The sequence below is a fragment of the Manacus candei genome, unplaced genomic scaffold, assembly GCF_025592945.1.
Source record: "Manacus candei isolate 608988 ecotype Guabito, Panama unplaced genomic scaffold, ASM2559294v1 h1tg000053l, whole genome shotgun sequence".
NCBI lineage: Eukaryota > Metazoa > Chordata > Aves > Passeriformes > Pipridae > Manacus > Manacus candei.
The window spans coordinates 593,065-612,406 of record NW_026138101.1 but is presented as its reverse complement, the minus strand read 5'-3'; the positions used below and the strand labels follow the sequence as shown (position 1 = coordinate 612,406).

The window sequence follows — 19,342 nt, the reverse complement described above, 5'->3', positions numbered from 1 at the left end:
TGAATGCTTCCCTTGTCTTTAATGCTCAGCCAGAGCTGAGTTTGTGTTTAGAAGAGCTATTTGGGATTATTTCTGGGGACTAGAGTATTCCTTGGAGACCCCAAATGAGATTGGGTTGTGCAGAGTCTGTTCCACAAACAAATAAATTTAACTGCCCAATGCCCAGGCATTAAAAACCAGCCTTTACCCCATCAAAAATAAGATGTATCCTTTAGTGAACCATCCTTAGAGTAAGGGAAAATCACTGTCTTTAAATCCCTGCAGCATAGAGACAGAAAAAGATTAAAAAATTCACTAGTTGGAATAAGAGTTCAATGAATTAATGCTGCAAAATACAACTGAGGTGAAGTTGTCCCCACCTGAGCAGCTGTTGTTAAATATACCCTTTCTGTTTTTTGAAATGAAAAGTAGACAGATTTTTAAATTCCCCTTGAAGTTTTCTCCAAGCTCCTACTCTCCGACAGCACCACAAATCCAACCAAGTTGTTCCCTGGTAATTCAACACCACCTTGGTAAAAGGAGGTTCATAACTCAGCCTCCAGGCAGTGAGCACCACGTGGGTTTGGACCAAAAATGTGGGCTGAGCCGTGGGAGGGGGTCCTGGCTGACAAGAAGGCCATGGAATTTTCTGGTTTCCATTACATATACCACAAGATCAACATAAAACCTGGAGGTGTTTGCATTACTCCAAGGCTTGCCTGATGCAGTTATGGTTGAACAGTGTTTACCTGTAAAATCCAACCAAGGACTGACAAGATAACACCATTATTGCACTGCCAGTGATTCCTCTAGGAGGAAAATGTCATGGCTGGTGCACTCCCTGCAATTCCAAACTGTGCATTTGAACTTTTTAATGCCCAGTTTGTCCTTGCTCTCACCTGCTCTCCCTTCTGCAAAAATATCTCCTTTGCTGAAAATGTTTGGGGAGACTTTCATGAGCAGAACTTAAAAGTAAGTACAAAAGAGAATTCAGGCTAATGGTCACTGTGAGGTTTCTTAGACCTATTAATTGCAACAGTTGTTTGATTTCCCATTTGTTGGTGCTACAAAACAACGCAACCTGGGGGTTGGAACTAGTTGATTTTAAGGTCTCTTCCAACAAAAACCATCCTATGTTTCCGTGAATACTGTGGCAAAAATTAGGTCTTGGTTGGCCTGGAGAGCAAAGCAGCATAATGCCCTAAATTTAAGGCTGAACCTAAGCCCATCCCCTTGGGTTAGCTTCAAATCCTTTGACACTGTCTCTGGTTTTGCTGATGGTTGTCTCCTCCTGCTCCAGCCATGTGCTTTATCCTGTGCTCATCCAGCAAAGAATTGTGTTGTCACAAGTGCTGTGTGAGAGCAACGTGGCAGCCAAAGCTGGGTGTTCCTTCTGCACAGCAGGGATGAAACCCAGGTAAGTGAGGGCTGAGGGCAAAACACAAAGAAGTAGGAGAAAAACGGAATTTTTTTTTTCCCTGCTGGGGGTGGGATTGAGATTTGTGCTTTTGTGGAGAGGGCATAAAAACTGGAAGTTCAAATGAAAGTAGAGGGGAAGGGAAAGAGAAAACTACGTGGACTTCAGTGAAGGTGACCTGTTTTCCCACACTGATAATCCTCTGGGATCATGCAGAAGCCAGGCTCTCCCAGCTTGCTGTTTCAGGGAGAAATGTCTTGTTGCTGGTTGTTTTGCCTTCTGCTGCCTGCTCCTCACCCCGTGCTGAGCTCATCAGAGGCTATGTATAGCATGGGCATACCTTGGCGTGGGTGTCCTTCCAAAAACCCACAGTCATTTATAGGATGTGCCTGGGGTGATGTTTTCAAAGCCATTTTGCAAACGACGGGGTTGGCTCTCATTTATACTAAGGACCTACTTTAGGGCACTTAGGAGACATTTATGCCACTTTAGGGTGTGGATAGAGCAGTGTAAAGAAGCCTCAGTGTAAATAGAAGCCACCCTTATATCTTGTTGACTCTGGTTAAAATAGGGTTACCGAGTTAAGTCAACAGACAAGGTTTGCCTTGTGCAGCTCCCTCTGCTCCTCACCCTCCGTGCCATGTGAGCAGGACAGGGTTATCCACAGTGTCCCTCATCAGCCAGTGCACAGCCCAGCACCTCACAGGGATATACTGAGTGTCAAATCGAATACAAGGATATTTATAGCATGTGAAGAGTCAGGAGGCTCAGGTGGAATGTGAGGACTGAGAGCAGAAGGGAGCACAGGCTTTCAAAACAAATTCAGAGCTTTAGAATGTCTTACAAGTGCTGCTTCCCTCAGGTTTGGGATTCCTCTAGTTTAGAGTCTGTGGGTGATCATGACCCCAGGAGAGGACCTGCCAACACATTCACTGTCCTGAGAAGTGCTTGGCACTGATATCCTCAAGTTTTTATTTCAGTAGCTGCTTCAAGGCTTGTTTCTGCACATCGATCTTTTGCACTTGTGGAAGCTAAGAAAATACCAGAGGGGCCAGAGGACAAGTTTGTCAGAAACAAATATCAGAAGCAGCCTAATCTCCTTCTCCACCAGCCTAACAGGCTTTGTAAATTGGGGAAAAAAATAATAAAACCCAATACAGATTGACTGTAAGAAGGTTTTTATACTATCTCTTTTGACATGCTTTAATCAAAACATGATTTATATGAATTCAGGGGGGCTCCAAAACTGCATCAGTACCTGTGCTGGAAGAAACAATTTGCAAAAATAAGCTGGCACTTGGAAGGGAAGAATACGAGGAATAATAAAAGATGGAGACAAATCAGAAAGGAGTAACTCAGCCCAACTGAGATAAAAGAGTCAAAAGCACCATGCTGTGGGCAAGGAAATAAATGTCGTATGAGATGTGCAAAGAGGGAAATGGTCTAAAAGCAGGTGAGAAGTATTTCAGCTTTGCTTTGTGCTGCTCAGGTCTCTGCTGCAGTGTAGTGAGGTCTGGGTTTGTACATCACTGCCTGAAGAGTACTCAACCAGCTGTGGGAAGTCCAGGAGGAAGCAGAGAGAGACCTGAGAGCTCAAACAACCCTCAAGAAAGGAGGAAAGATCGTGAGGATGATAAAGGTGAGGAAGAGGATGCTTGAAGTGTGTAAAGGTACAGTAAGGGGAGAGAGGGTATTTGTTCTTCCTGCCCAAAAGGCCACCACTGAGAAGGGATGGGCTTAAAATGTAGTAGGAAACATTGAGACTGGCCATCAGTAAAGGCTCTGACTGGAACAGATTATCTGCATGGTCTTTTTGGGCCACCATTCAAGGTTTTTAAGAATATACTGTATGGCAGCTGCTAAAATTAGATCCTGCTTTGGGTGGAGGATGGGCTAGAAAATGATGGCCCTCCCAGTCATTATTTCTATGATTTTTAAGGCTAAAGGAAACATGACATTATATGGGAAGGGTTATCATCTGCTTGGACCAGGATGGTGCACAGGCATGGCCTGGCATTGTCCCACGAGTGATACAGAGATGACCTTGTAGAAGTGGCCCAGGTAAAAATGTGCAGCATCGTGCCAGTATGGATTGAGATGATAAAAACTAGTTACTGCTCTCTTAACTCTTTGTTGTTGAGGTTTTTGGGGTTTGTTTGGGATTTTTCCCCTGTAGGTCTTTTGGCAGACAAACGAGTCCTGTGGGGGGATCCTGAGGTGTGTTTGGAGATGGACTTGTGGACCTTCTGCCGTGTCTGAGGTAAAATAATGGGGAAAATCCTACAAAAATGCTGCTCCGAAATGTTGGCAAGGAGTGATTTAGGGCACCCCTGCAGGGATGTCACTGAGCAGAGTAACCAAAACTGAGTGCTGGCTGCTGGGGAGCAGCACGTTCTGCTGAAATGCAGAGGAGGCATTTCAGTGCCAGGCATGTAGCACCATCTGAGGACAGGTTTTTGGTGGGAAGATGGAGGCCATGGAAATTTTCTCATCTGCAGAGTCATGAAACAATCTCAGGCGTCTGAGGGCAGCTGGCCAGCTCAGCAGGCTGTGTGAGCCTTTCCAAACACACGAGTGAAGTCGAGTTGTCCTAAACCCTTACAGCAAACCAGATGCACGGAGCTGAGTAGCCTAGTGCTGGACAATGCTTTCCTTGGGAACAGCTCCATTATCAGACAACAATGATGTCTGTAACTCCAGAGCACTAAAATGGACTTTGTTTGGACACCGACCATTTTAACAAGAGCAATAAAGTTATGAAAACACCCAAGTTTTCATGAGCTCCAAAGCCTCTAGTCTAGACCAAGAAAAGGACTTTAAAAGCCAACTCTGCTTGATCTTGTGGACAGCTCTGGATGCAGTTCCAGAAAATACTTGTGATCCAATTTTAAGGAGAGTTACTGGAAAAATGGTCAAGCACTGGGCCCTTGGCTTTGTGCAGGGGATGACACAACGGGGGGCTCAGTGTGGAGGGGGTCCCTGACGCCCCCGACTGTCCCTCACTGACGCAAGAGAAAGTTGTGTGAGGTCTCTGCTCTTCTCTTATATAATCCGTGACTTCAGATAAAATTAATGCCAAGTACCCAAAAAAGGGATTGTGTGTGTTCTCTTCCCGTAATCTGAACACAGCGTTCGACTGTGACAGTTTTGCCAGTAAAAGAGACGTTTTTCCTTTGCCATGAGATCCAGATTTAAAATTAGCTGTGTCTCAGCAGAGCCATCAGCAGCGATCCCTGAGAGCCTCAGTGCTCGGTGTTGGAGGTTCAGGGCCATAAAGGAGCCCAGCAGCCCAGGTTAAACAGTGACCAGCAAAGTTTGTTCAGGGAGGGCTCCCTGGCTGTTAACAACAGGAGCCTCCGTTAGCTCCTGCATTGAGAAAACCAGTCAAACTTTATAAAAATACTTCCCAAAGTAAATATTAGTGAGTCACAGATACTAAATATTAATAACTCATACACTGGGAACAGAAATATTAGCAGGATCTGTAAGGGAGGTCTTTTTTATGTGCAATATTACAGAATGGGGTATGTGTTCCCCTCTCTCTCTCTCTCTCTTTTTTTTTTTTTTTTGGCCTGGTGTGTGCCAGCCTTTCCCATCTGAGACACAGGTTTGGAGCTGCTCCGAGGTATTGGGTCAGTGAAGTTGGTTGGTGTCCAAGTCCCACGAGGGGAGCAACTGGCCTGGAAGGGACTCAGGCAGGGAGGGTGTTTGAGCAGCACTCCCTCATCCAAGGGTCAGCAGTGGTGGGGCACTTCTGGGGAACTGGAGGGTTTCACTCCATAATTGCAAATTACAGATAAATGAGGGGTTTTTTTTCACTGCCAGTCTGACCTTTTGGGGGAAAAAAAAAAATCAACACCAAACCTACCACGTTTATGCAAAGTATATGCAACCACTCAAATCCCCAAAGCACTTTTGTTGCATTAAGGAGCAAAGCAGAGTGAAAGCCACCCCTCATTTTTCTAGTGAGGCAGCTTTAAGTAAAAAGTGGCTTTGTTGATCAAAATGTAAAAAAAAAAAATTAAAAAAATATGCTGAGTTTTAAAAAGTGAAATTGCAGTTATTTCAGTAATTTCTTTTCTTGTTTGAAAGCCTGGCTTCTTAAAAGTTTGTTGGCGCTGAAAAGCAGTAAAGAAAAATTTTAATTGATTTTTTCGTTTGTTTTTTTTTTTTTTTTTTTTAGTTTCCCATGGTGTATCACTGGCATTTGCTGGCTCATGTGGAGACTGAGATGCTGTCTGGGCGAAGAGGGGAGCAATTTTTTATGTTGAAATTGAAATGGAGTGTCAACTGAAGAAAACTAAGAGGTTCCAGGCAGAACTACAGCCCAGAACTGCAGGAGAAAGGCTTTTATTGAGGAGTGAAGCAAAATAGGGAGTGAAGAGCAAGGGGCATGGCAAGGACTCAAGCTGGAGTCTCATACTTTATTTTTGTCAAAGCTGGGGGTAGTTTTGCCTTTCACTTTGAACAAAAGCCAGTCCCCAAAATCCAGAGGGGTGAGTAGAAGTCAAGATGTGAGGGGACCCTGATGCTTTGAACCCCCACAAACACTTTTCCCTATTCCTCCCCCCCCAAAAAAGTGGTTTATTCTGCCTGTATGAGAGACTCAGTTACATAATCAGTCCCTGATTTCACGTCTCTGTGTCCTGGCTCTGCAGCCCCTCCTGCCAAGGCTGGTCCAGTGCAGCAGTGGGGAGCCTGCTGCCACTTAGGTGGTCCCAAATTGCTTCTTGCTTCTTGTTCCTCAGCTTCCTTGCCAAGTTTGGAAGGACTCTGTGAGGGCTTCTAGCTCTGAGCAGTGGGTTCATTAATTAGCACATATATTGCCTTCAAGGTCTGCACCTCTGGGCTGCAGCTTTTGGGTCCCACGTGACAGTGCAGGTGGAGGTTTCTCTCTGGGAATGGGGAATGGATGTTCCTTGTCTCAGTGTGCTTTTTGACCATGGAATTGATCCAATGCAAAGAGAGAAGAGACACTGTGGTTCTAGGGAAAACACTTTCTGCTGAGCTGAGAGCTGTATTGGCACAGAGATGATGGCAAGTACACATGGAGCCAGTTTTCTCTTTCCTCGTAGCCTGAGGGTCTCAGGGGTGTGGGACACAAGTCCATGCCTTTCAAACATGCTCCAGACAGCGTCTCATGTGATGCTGACATTGTCCAAAATTGCTGAGGACACGTTTCTCCCTTCCCCTGCAAGCACATGGAAGAGTATCACTATCAGCTCTGCCTTCTTTCAGGGAAACCATCTTCTGTGAGATATCAGATCTTGATAATCTTCCAGCTAAATGCATGTCAAGGAGACAAAAGTATTAAAAGAGGAAGCAAAAATTATTCACTGACTCATTTTTAATGAGTGTACTGAAAATTACTGTAGATTTCAACATCTGTTTTGACTGGGACAGGAAGGCAGCATTGCAAAGGGTGCAAAGATACAGATCCCCTTTCAAAAAGAAAGGCTCCATAACCCCTGTCAGGGTCTCATTTGTGGAACCATAAAATGTGTCTGCTGGCGGTTTGCATGTAAAACATAGTTCTGTATAAAAGAAAGGCTCTTAGGAAGGCAGGAAAATGCAGATTTTCTGGTGTGGTGGCATCTTGGTGAGCATGTCTTTACAGGACAAAGGATCTCCACCAGGGGAGAAGCAAGGAAAGGAGATGGCATCTACCCATGCCTCTGCCTGTCCACGGCTGTGCTGCTCCTGCTGCCATTAAGAAAAAGGTGGTGGGTGTTCACGGGGCTTTGGGAAGGAGATGTAACACTGGCTCACCAATTTTCTAATTAAAGGTCATGATGGTCCTCATGAGTTGTTGGAGGATATTTCTTGGCAAGAAAATGAGGCAATCAGATGCCACGGGAAGCCCAAAGATGTGAATCACAGCTAAATCCTGCTCTGCTGATTCACATATCCGTGAGGCACCGCTTGGTAACAGCCAATTACTAAACTGAAACTATCCTGGTGCTCACTTCCTCGCTCATTTTACTGAGATCTGCTTCAGGCCCCTTGTTAAAATAGCTGCAGAGTGTTGGCGGGCTGATGTGGAGCAATGTGTGGGTGGTGTGTCATTTGGAATTTGGATGGAGTGCCTTGCACAGACCCCTCTGGGCACTGCGGTACCTCTTGCTGGACGTAATCAGCCCTCGTTAAGCCTCATTAGTCTGCTGGCAGTCAGCTGAGTCAGGGGCTGATGAGGTGGTTGCCACACCTTATCCTGCAACCTCATCCCACCACCCCACGGTGCTACATGAACTTTTTGTGTCTTAACCTGTTTTGTGGCAGGAGCAGGATTTACAGGGCAGGAAAGGCGTTTACTATCCCACATGCAGAATCGAGGTGCTGTGAGATGTGACCTGTGATGCACAGCAAAAGCAAGAAGGACATTTCCAAGTAAGTCTTGACTTCAGGGAACAGGATATGACTGTGATGGAGCTGATGGTTGGGTGCATCCTCATAAATGTTCAGTTGCTCTTCTGCCTCACATCAGCTGAGAGCTTTCCACAAATTCATTGTTTTAACAGGAATTAGAGTTAGAGCTTTAGGGGCATGGGTATAGTTTGCTTTGTACTGGATAGGTAATAACATGTTAAGAGGGAAAGAAACAAACTTTCTATAAAGAGAGACCATGTTTTGATGAAATATGTATGAGAAAAGCAAGAAAGCCTCAAGAGAACATGACAATTATTGCAGTTCTTGACTGTATCAGGGGCAGACTTGGAGGTCTTCACAATGTGCCATGGAAAATGGGCCAGGAGGTGAAATCAGGCACCAAGAAATGCCTGTCAGCAGGAGCCTGCATTGCTCTGGGTCACTCAGCTGGGGATTCTGGACAGGAGGGCTAGGAAGCAGAAAGGTTGCTGTCTCCTTACTAATGAAGCCCATATTCCCTTCCAGAAGTAGGGAAGGCAGATGTGAAACATCTTTCCAATAACGTCAAAGATGTTATTGCATTGTTTGTGGCCCTGTTTGGGTGATTCAGGATTTCCAGTGTTTGTGCCTCATCACAATAAAAGAAGGAGGTGCTCACATCCTTGTGCACCCAGAGGAACCAATCTGAACCCTGAGCTTTTAGAGCCAAAGAAATCAGATCCGTGTGCTGAGAGATAGAAAAGGCAGCCACGTTTTGAAGCTTACTGGATTTTCCTTCATTGTGCTTTTACTCTTGTTGGATCCCTGTACAAAGCCTGACTCATGGCTTTGGGAAGGAGAGCAGTAAGTGTTGCCTGCTCAGAAAGCCAACTGCTTTCAGTTCCCCCAAACCACCATGCTGGACTCTTAAGTTCCTTGTCTGGATGATTTCCAACTAAAAATTCCCATTTGTAGTCATCAAAGAATACAAAGAACAAACGGTTCCATATTGCACATTTCAGTCTACCAGTCTTGTACTCTCCTTTATCTTGTCCTCTTTGGCACAATGCCCATTTGCCTCAATCTATTTTTGGGATGAACATAAGATTGCCTGGCATGTCCCCAAAAAAACTTGTTAACTCAGGATACCCTTTAGATCACAGAACGAGTAAACATAACTCTGTGCTGGCCTTTATGAATTATTTACCCTGAGAAAGCAACTGGAATTTTGTCCATGGACAGCAGAGCTTGCAGTATTTCTTTGTACAGCCCAGAACAGAGATGCCCAGGTCATTTGGAGAGCTTTGGTCCCCACTTTAGCAACGTTGGTCTAAGGCGAGGCCATTTTCTGATCAAACCTTTTTTGGTGGGAAAGTTGAACTTCTGACATCTGAATTTTGTGGCATTTTAAGTTGGGAGTTGACTTTTTCTCTGGAAAAATGTAGTCCTCTCATGGGAAAGTGAGAGCATGGCCAATCTAAATAGTAAGGAAAGTCACATATTGCTTGAAACACTTCTGTGCTCGGGGAAGTGGGCAGTTACTCTGTGTTCCTCTTTTGCTTTACAGAAAACCCCTCCAAACTTCCCTGCAGGTGTGTCACCCTACATTACATGGTGCTGACATTACATGGTATGGATTTGGACAGTAGAAGAGACAGGTCTTGAATTATGCCCTGAACATTGAGGTATTTCTGATTTTAGAAGCATGTCCTTACAGACACAATTCCTCTGCCTTATGGCAAATCTTTTAATCTGTTTCAATGTCTTAGAGGATCTGTATAGCTGGTCGAGGGTAACTAGGAAATACAATTTGTAATCCTACTTCAACTTAGGCAAAAGAATGAGAATCTTAAGGAAAGTCTCATCCCAGAAATTTCTTTTTCCCTAATGAAATCAAACTGATATTCTGCATTGGGTTTGCAGCACTGGAGCACACGGCTTAGACTGTGTTCTTGCCTGTGAGTTATCCATGAGACTGAAACTGTAAATGACTTTTCCAGGGTGTGAATGGGACACTCAGTTTTTCACAGTAAACCCTCATCAGCAGTACCCAAGGGGATGCAAATTGGCACAAACTTTGCTGTTGCTGCACCTACTTCACGTCTTGGCTGTGGGTGTTTGCAGCCTAAAAACCCCCACACTGTTGATATTAACAGAGTGAGATGTGGAAAGCCGACCAAGCTCAACCCACCCCCAAATCTCATCCCTGGCCAAGGTTCAGAGCAGGACTTGGTGGGGCTTGCAGGCCTCAACCGTGAATTGTGACATTGCTGACAGGAGTTTCCTGTTACAGTTGGAAAAACTGCCTGGATTTGGGCAGAGCTGCCCTCTCCCAGAGAATCACATGGGCCTGGAAACAGAAATAAACTTCACATGGCATTTCTGCTTGCTCCTCTGAGCTCCACGGTGTATCAAGAGGTTGGTGTCAGCAAATGCATCACTTTCTACTTACTGCAGTGTTATTTCTAGACCCTTGCTTGGTTTACAAAGAACAGAAATCTGATCAAATGGTTGGATGAAGCACAGGATAAACCCAGCTGTTCTACAGATGTGAAATGGTAGAGAGCTTTCTGGTTCTGTCCCTTTTCAAAATCAACCAGCTCCACTTCTTCAGCCTGCAGCCTCTTGAGCACTGTCACAGCCTCTCCAGCTCAGTGGAAAGACCAAATATCCTCCCCACTCTTTCATGGTTGGAAACCCATCTGCAAGAGACTCGGCACACAAATATATTTTTCACAGTCTCAGGGCTCTCTGTGAGTAAAATGGTGTGAGTAAAGCAATTATGATGATCATAATAGTTGTAAATAAAATGAGAAACTATATTTAATAAGAACAATTTAACAGTGAACTTGTCTCAGCTGTTATTAATCTGTTTGCTCAAGCTGAATTTCTATGAAGAGGATGTCAAAAAACTTCAAGAATTTTGTACATTCATTTGTCCATTGGATGAACTCAACTCTTCCCTTGGTATTCAGTTTTCTTCACTTTTCCTGATGTGCACAACTAGAATTGCAGGTAAATGTCATGAGAGTCTCTCTTTTCAGCTGTTCTGATGGAAAATTGATTCCTGTCTCATGTTTTCTATACATACAAAGCTGAAATACATTGGTGCCATGCCGTTGTCCTTTACCCTTTTTTTCTATTGCAAGGCTTGTGAGGAATACACTCTATTTTCTCCTCTGATCTGCTCTCTAAATGGTGATACACTGGAAGATATTAAACAACAAAACAGCAAAGAGGATATGTTTTATATTATTTTGTTTATAAGAACACTCTAGACTAGTAAATAGCTACACCCTTCGTAAGTGTTTTCAATTTTCCTTTTGAAATGCAAAACAAGTAATGCTTTCGACAAGCAGCTCTTCTTTGTCAAGGATTTTTCTCATTTTAGGGTACCCAAATAGTTTGAAAATCGAAATATTTCCAGAAAACATGTTTGGGGCATACCTTTTTATATATATATATTTTATTTTAATTTAGAACCACATGAAATTCAAGCTGTGACTATAAAGACAGGACTGTTCATGATGCTGAATTCTTTGTGCTGAGTAGAATATCTTTTAGGGTGAGAACTGATGTGTGAGCTGTAAAAAGACACAGCAACCTTATAAAGTCAATTGGAGGAGGGACTTCACTTGATTTATTTTTTATTTAATTCAGCAAAAGGCATCTTGTATAAAAAATCAACAACTTGAGCTGTGTAGGGAAGGATTGTACCTTCAGACACAAATCAGTGGCCTGGATTAAGATATTCTTGTGGTGATCATTTCTTGGAAATGAATGACCAGACCATGGCATTCCAGTGTCCCTGCTATACTGTTCCCAGCAGCATGAAATGATCACAAAAATCTCTTATTTACCAGGTCATGCCTTTTCCTTGGAGAATTCCCAAGTTCAGGCCTGATACCTGGTCCCTTTTTCCAAGTGGGGCACAAACGTGGGATTCTCCTTGGCTTCACTGTGAGAGAACTTGAAAAATGAACTCCCAAAGTGAGGTGGCCCAGACCCAACTTATTCTAGGTTGGCCTTACATCCTCATGGAAGGTTTTTTGGTCTTGCTGTGGCCAGGGTGGTTTCCTCTAAATGTGCTGTATTCCCTGTATTGTTCTGGACTTCCAGGGAGGGTTTGTTATTGCAACCCAGTTTAAGGTCACCTTGAGAGTGGCTGGGCTTGGCACAGCTGATTTCTGGGCCCAGGACTTGGCTGCTGATCTTGAGTTTTTGACTGATTACACAGAAAAATTTATAGATTAAGTCTGAATAAACCCTTCAATTAAGGTCATGGTAAATAAGATTCTAAGGTTAAAGCACTTTATGGCAAGCAGGCTTCTAGGAACTAGTTGTATTAAGAGTAATGATTTGATTAGGGAATGAGGATCAGGAGTGGGGAGACAGGAACCTGACCTCAGCAGTAAAATGCACACAGTTGCTTTTTTCCTCCTTCTTGGAATCTGGTGTACAAAGGTACAATTAAACAACATGGCCAACATTTCTGCAGGCCAACCCAAACCATTTGTGCTTTTCCTGACTCCAGGCATTTGCACAGAGTTTTGCTTTGCTTTAGAATTCCAAGCCAAATCTTCTTCCTTGCATGCAGCACGAAGAGGTTCCAAGGTGGGAGCTGGTGCTGGAACCCTCAGCTGGCTGGAGGTGGTGGAGGTGCCCCTGGAGGTGAACTGCGTTGAGCTGCAGGGCTGTCTGGCCTCAGAATAAGCTCAGAATAAACTCAGAATAAGCTTTTGGACACCACCAACCAACAGGAGTTGAATTGAAGGCTATCTGCAATCAGGATGTAATTTGAAGTGCAACCAGGAGAGATAGTCTGGGTCACATTGTTGGACCCAGTTCAAACTGGAGCAGGAGGAGGGGAAGGGGGGAATACAGAAGCAGCCAAACACCCACACGACCCCAGTGCCAACCTTCAGTGCTTCTGCAGTATTTGATTTGTTGTTTCCTTAGAAAGGCAGGCTGAGCTCCCAGCAGCAAATCATTTTCAACCTCCCTGTCTGAGTTAGAAAGGAAAGGCTTTATCCCAGGATTGAATACTTCCAGTATCACTGGAAATGCCGAGTGGTGTTTGAATTCTTCTTATTCTTCCTTCTTATCTTCCTGCAGGAGGAAGCCTGTCCTGGGAGCAGGGTTCATACACTGGGATCCCACTGCTGAGGTGTTAAGGAGATGTGCTCTGGTTTGCTCGTGAGGATGCAGCCAAGAGGGCTGGGAATGAAAGGGGTAGACACAGGGAGGATGCATCCTCATGGACCACAGTTCTCTACCTCGTAACCGTTAACCAAGTGTGGATATTCTGCTCTACAGTACAAGTGTGATTGAACCAATTCATCTGGTGGGGCTACAAGGTGAGATCTACTGAGGCAGCAAACATTTCCATTTACTTCACTCAACTTCTCAGTTGAATTATTGAAGCCCTGCTTTGAAGCCCAAGGTAACACAAGTTGAAGAGACTGACTTAGGCAAAATTTAAACATGAGCTTTTTCACTGGCAAACACTGAGTAATAATTCCATTGGCCTCAGTAGAAATGTCCTGGTCTGAACGCAGCATTTTCCAGGTCCAAATCAGCTTGTGTTTGTGGAAGTTTTATGCCATTTTTTTTGCACAGTTTATTTTCTCAAATGAGAAAGAAACATCCAGAAATATCATGACTTCTACAGAAAACAAGCTGGAATAGGCCAAATAAAATGACAGTCTCCATTTGGCAGGGAGCAGAGTTGATGCAATTACCTGATTTTTATTAAGGAATGAGTAGAAAGGTATGAATTTGATACATTGCCTTTTTCTGTCCAGAAATATCATGGCATACAGAGCAGAAAAGATAAACAGCTAAATGCTTTAGCAAAAAATGACCTATGTCTAAGTCTATAATCAGATAATGCTCAATTATAAGACTTAAGAGATGAAATAATGGTCTAAAATTATTTTCCTTAATTTATTTTCCTTCTCTGCTCTATCAATGTCAGGTTTCCTTCAAATCTCTCCCATTTGCTGAATTTTTCTGTGGCAGAAATCTGGCCTGGTCTCCTGCAAACTAGAGCACAAGGGATCCTTTAAAAATATCCCAGACAGATAATTTTCTCTTTGTTGTTTTCTTGATGATATTGGAAAACACAAGGCCTTTGTGTGAAATCTCTGCTACTGTGACATATAGAAAGCAACCATGGCATCCTCCAGAAGAACCAGAGCTGATGTATAGACTCAAAAAGAGTAAAAGTAAGAAACAAATAAATTTGTTGAGGCATTGAGGAAACCCTGTGTCTCTCTATATATGTCTGGAGTTTGGTTTTGTTTTCCCCAGGGGGATCCATGAAATCATATGTACCTTAAAGCACCCAGTGAGAACCAAGTGGTGTTTGCTGAGCACCTGGGCTGCCTCTGCATCCCTGGAGAGAGACAGACACCCCTGGGGACCCCACAAACCTGCTGTTGATGGCTGAGAGACCAGAGAATGAGGTCAGCTCTTAACTGAGGTAAGGAAAATCTGTGTTATGGGAGGAACAAGGAGAATAAACCAGTTTTAAGTGGTGTTAAGGGCAGCCACCCCTGAGGTGATGTTGTTGGACTTGGCTGTGTGAGAAGCACCAAGGGAGATAGAGGGTTTGAAGGGATTCCCACAAGCCCCTCCAGGTCCTGTCATCCCATCTGAAAAGTGGGATTTGATATCTCCAGGTGTCAGTATGGCTTCTCTCTCTCACTCTCCAAATCCAATAGCTGTCCTGCCTTTATTAGACGTGTGGCTTTAACGATGTGTCTTTATGACCATTTTTCTGGCCGTGGTTGACAAATCATCGTGTGTGGCTGACCCAGCAAAGCTCACATCTGTCCAGGACCGTGTTTTCCTCCATATGAGCACATCTGTTCTTGCTGCTACATCTATTTTTGAAGGTATATCAACAAACTCCTCCTGGTTTTGACCTCACAGCAGGCCAAGGGTGCAGCAATCACCTCTTTCATTATTCAACCTTATGTCATTTGCTCCATTTAGTTGCAGTTTTGTCCTTTTCTCTCTTTCATTGGTGAGTTGCTGAAGCAATGATTGCACAATATTTGGGTTACCTGTGGCAAAGCATGTAATGTTGCTGAGGATGAAGTCCAAGCTGGTGATGTTTTGCTGCTTCAGAAGTCTTTGGAGTACAGTCCCTTGCATTACAACTGCAAATGAAAACCAGAGTTGTCTGAGGTCATGTCATCCTGAGAGTTACCTTGTGTTAAGAGGCAGCTTTTTCCTTTTATTTTGGTCCTTTGAGTGTCCTTGGGACTGCTTCTGGTGGCTTTGCACTAAATCTTCTCTGAGTAGAGGTGCTTTGCACCACTGGATGCTGAAGTTGGCTCTGGTGGCACTGGTGGGCCTGGGTGTGCAGCTGCAGAGCTTTGCTGACAGAGGAACTTTTTGAGAGTTTTCTTGAAAGTGTTTTCTCGTGTTTGGCAGGTGGACAAATCAAACAGACACCAAACATCATTCTCTTGAAGGTTATAGCTGATCCATCCACCACAGGCTGTTAAAATTGACAATAAGCCCATTGTCCTGAACGTTTCTCTGTCTTAAGCCTGGAGAATTGATATAATTTATTTCCCATATCATTTCTTCCTGACCAAACCATGCTCTGCACAAGATTTTATCATTTCCTCGTACAATAATAACCAAATCTTTTCAATTATATGACATTCCTCTACCAATGCAACTGACATCCTGTTTGCCTTTCGTGCCACAGCTGCACAGGGAGTAGAAAGCTTCGGGAATATTTTCTACAATCTCCTAAATCTTGGGTGTAATTTGGTAGCTGCTGCTCCTGTCAGCTTGTACAGCACCTCCCATCTGGATCAGGGGATACATTGCTTCAGGAAACATTGCCCAGCGTGGTTATTCATCATATAGTAAAACCTATTTATGACAGGGGAGCTTTTCCTGTCCTGGGAGCTTGGAATGTCCCCCGAGGTTTGCCTGGTGCTGCAGGAGTGCAGGTGCTGCAGGAATTTTGCTTCTACAAAGCAAAAGGCACAGCAGGAGACAAAAAGGAGCATTTTTTTTTTGGGTGAGGTTTGCACCTTGTGCCAAGGATGTGTCGGGGGTTGTTTGGGTCACTAGCGGGGCTTCAGGGGAGTGTCAGTGATTTGTTTTGCCTCCATTTAGTCAGCAAGGGTGCAAATGTCACCCTGATGTCACTGTGGTCCTCAAGTGCAGCAGCAGGACTTGGTGCAGGGCAGCACATGAAGGAAAAGGCTGAGTCCAGAGTTGACTGGGACAGTGCCTCAGCTCTTCCACTTGGCATTGCTGCTCACACTCTTCCCACAGAGTGCAACAGGGCTGTAATATTTATTATTTATTGAAGTAAAATGGTGCTGTCTCCTCCCACTTCTTATCCCCTTTTCTTTTAATTTTCTTAAATGTCTGAAAATCCTAAGGTAAATCAACCCCCATGTTTTAAAAAAAATCTGACCATGAAATATTGCTTAGTGCTGCTTGGTGCATTTGGACCTCGTGTTCTACACAACATAAGCCTTGCATGTTCCTGGCAAAAAACTCAGTGTGTAAGTCATTGCTCCTTCTTCTCCCAGGGACAGGTGTCATAGTTATCACGGGTTTAGTGCAAAACCTGCCCTGAAAACAGTGTCCTCGTGGCAAAATGGACCATGTTCTTTTTGAAGTTGAAACATCTTAGTGCCAAATTGAAGGTTTTTTTCAAGGTTTCTATGATTAGGTTATCATATCTTTAATAATACTTACTGCATATATTTAATATATATAATATATATATGTACTTACTGCATATATTTAATATATATAATATATATGTATTTACTGCTGCCTTTGGGATGTTTGATTCAAAGGAGGGGAAAAAAATCCTAATGAAGTAACAAGTTCATGAAGTGTTTAAGTCTGAAGACATGTTCAAGGTATTTGCTGCAAATGAAGCCAAAGGCCTCATGTGCTCCTCAGAGAATTCTTGGAGAGCTGCTGGTTGCCTTTTCCCTGATAATGATCTTTATGTGTTTAGCTGTGAACACACATTTCCCATCTCCTGTTGCTGCCTTTCTAGTTTAGACAAATTAAATTCTTGTTCATACACTGTGTATTCCAAAGTTTTTTTTTTTCCCCAGCTGTTTTCTTCTGCCTTCTTTTGAGTTTATTCCCATCACCTTTCCAGTCCCTGGAGGAAGGCGATGGTTGTGTGAGCCAGCAGTGCTGAGCAGGATGGGGTAACCCTGGAGCACTCCTGTCTCTGCAAACCTGTATGAGGATGGATTTATTTCAAACAGCTTTGTCCCCCTGACTCATTCAGTGTGTGGTTCCATCTTGCTCCTGGGTTCCTCCCACCCCTTACAGCCCCTGCCCCCAGTTCCAACCACACTTGGTTTCTCCTTTCTGAGTACAATCCTTTGCTCTTTTCTGTGCAATTTGATGTTTTTCATTTCAACCCATGTACACAGTTTTCCAAGAATATTTGGAATTTAATCTTGGCCTGTAAATCTCTCACAAACCTTCCTACTGTGACACAGTCTCAGCCTTCACAAGTTTTCTCCTTGTTTCTTTATCCAAGTCCTGAGCACAAACACCACTTAGACCAGATTCACAACTCTACCCAAAGTCCCGACTCTGAACTGATAAAACAGAGCAGGATGTTTTAATTAGTTCCACATTGATGTTCAAGGGGTTTTGTCTCCATGTTAGCTTAACCAAATGTCGTGCAGAGTCACAGTAAGGTTCCCAGGGAAATAAATCTCCAAAACTTTGTTTCTCCTCCACGTTTGCTGGTGCCCTGCTATGAATATTATCCAGCTCTTAGCTAAGGAATGAGATATTTTTTCACCTCTCTTGATAAGAACAGTGGTCTTAGCCCAGGCCTTTTCTTTGTAATGCTGATCCTCTACTTCTCCATGTGTCCCTTTTCCAAGCAGTAACACTGTTTTTGCTGTGTTCAACACAGGGCTGTCTTACCCTGTGCTTCACATAGTGAGTGAATCCCTTTGCTTTTGGCAGGGGAGGGAGAGATGAAAAGCTTCAGCAAAACAGGAAGCAATAACAAGATGTGGGTTTATTGGATTATCAGCCCTGGGGCTAACGAAGGTTGCATGATATGGTATTTTTAAAGCAGTAGCATCCCAAGGTCACTCCAAGTGTCAGGCCTGAGATACCCATTAGACTGATTTCTTAAAGTTCAGGCACCTGACCATATGGTTTGTTGAAAGCCATATGTTGGGTTATCAGCATGAATTATGTTGCCTGAATTTTAGGCATTTGGTGGAGAGTTTGCTCTCGTTATGCAGAATTTATTGTGCAATTTTCTTTGATAACTCAGGACCCTGCTGTCAGTCTCTGATGCAGAAAACCATGTTGTGGAGATGGATTGTAAAGGCTTTGATTTGAATTTTCTGGGGTAGAAATCTTTACCTGAGCAAGAACTGCTCAAATGTGATCTGCATTTGAGGTGTTGTGCAACTTATGGGGGATCAGAGCTCGAGCAAAGAGTGATTCAGCTACAGCAGTTCAGAGTCAAACTCTGAACGAAGGGAATTAATTGTCTGGCTCACAGAAGTAGCAATTAGAGAAGTTATTCTCTTTATTCTACTTCTCCAGGGCTCGTTTTCCCTCCTATTTCTTTTTCTTCTTCTTCACTGGGGTTTGTGTTCTCTCCTATCATGGGAATATACTCTCAGAAATACCCGAAATATATGAATTCTACTCGATTTGGGCTAGAAATTTGTTGAGTAAATCACAAAATGAAAGGACTCTCAACTTATATTTCCAGTTCTTAATTGCATTTTATTATATAAATTTGATTACACTTGATAACAAAGGAACAAAATGTACCAAACATCCAGGGAAAAAATGAGATTGGAAAGAAAACAAGCTTCATCTTTGAGTTCAAATTGGACTTTTTACCTTTTAAATAAAACCATCTGTATTTATAGTTTAAAAGTTTGTCAGGGACAGATGTGGACAAACTGTGTTATTTCCTAATCAGTAGCCTGGATGGTGACCCCTTTGTGCAGCCAGGAACATCCTTAACCCTCCTATACAGAACAGGGGGTAAGAAGCCAGGGAAGGAAATCATTTGCCAAAATTCTTTAAGAAAAAGAAAGAAAGAAAAATGAAGGGATGTATACTACTGGGATTGGAGCCTTGGGAAAAACATTCATCCTTGTTGCAATCAGGTAGGCTCAACTCAAATAAAATTGGGTAAACTAATCTTCTGTAGGCTGATAAACTCTTCTCGCCAATCTAAAATATTTTTTTCTTGATTTCAAACACAAACTTTAGATTGGAACGTTGACTTTCCCTAAGCCTGGAGTGTGCTTGGATCCTTGGCTTGGTTTATATCTATGTCCTGGTTCTGTTTTGACTTAAGGGGTTGTTTATACACACAGACAAATGGAACAATATGTTTTTAAAGCCTGTTAACCAATTCTTGTTAATTAATGCTGGTGAAAATAAGGATGAAGAGAAAGAAGGAGAAGCAGCATAGGCTCTCACTCAATTCAGCAATTCGAGTTCAACCCCAGCCTAAAACCCAAATCACCTCTGGGCTGTTAATCAGACCTGAAGGAGTTGAGGTGCCCACATGGCAAGTTTAAATCAACTCAGAAG

At 43.3% G+C, this 19,342-nt stretch overlaps 1 long non-coding RNA gene across 1 annotated transcript in view; it reads left to right on the top strand.

Moving 5' to 3' along the window:
- The first annotated feature begins 2,334 nt into the window (after positions 1 to 2,334).
- Positions 2,335 to 19,342, top strand: part of LOC127477466 (uncharacterized) — a 29,032-nt gene continuing 12,024 nt past the window's right edge. The window contains exons 1-8 of the long non-coding RNA XR_007906960.1: positions 2,335 to 2,563; positions 2,886 to 3,035; positions 3,573 to 3,656; positions 5,580 to 5,892; positions 9,309 to 9,426; positions 10,035 to 10,756; positions 12,857 to 13,098; positions 14,054 to 14,225. This is a non-coding gene — a long non-coding RNA (uncharacterized LOC127477466). The remainder of the gene's footprint in view (positions 2,564 to 2,885; positions 3,036 to 3,572; positions 3,657 to 5,579; positions 5,893 to 9,308; positions 9,427 to 10,034; positions 10,757 to 12,856; positions 13,099 to 14,053; positions 14,226 to 19,342) is intronic.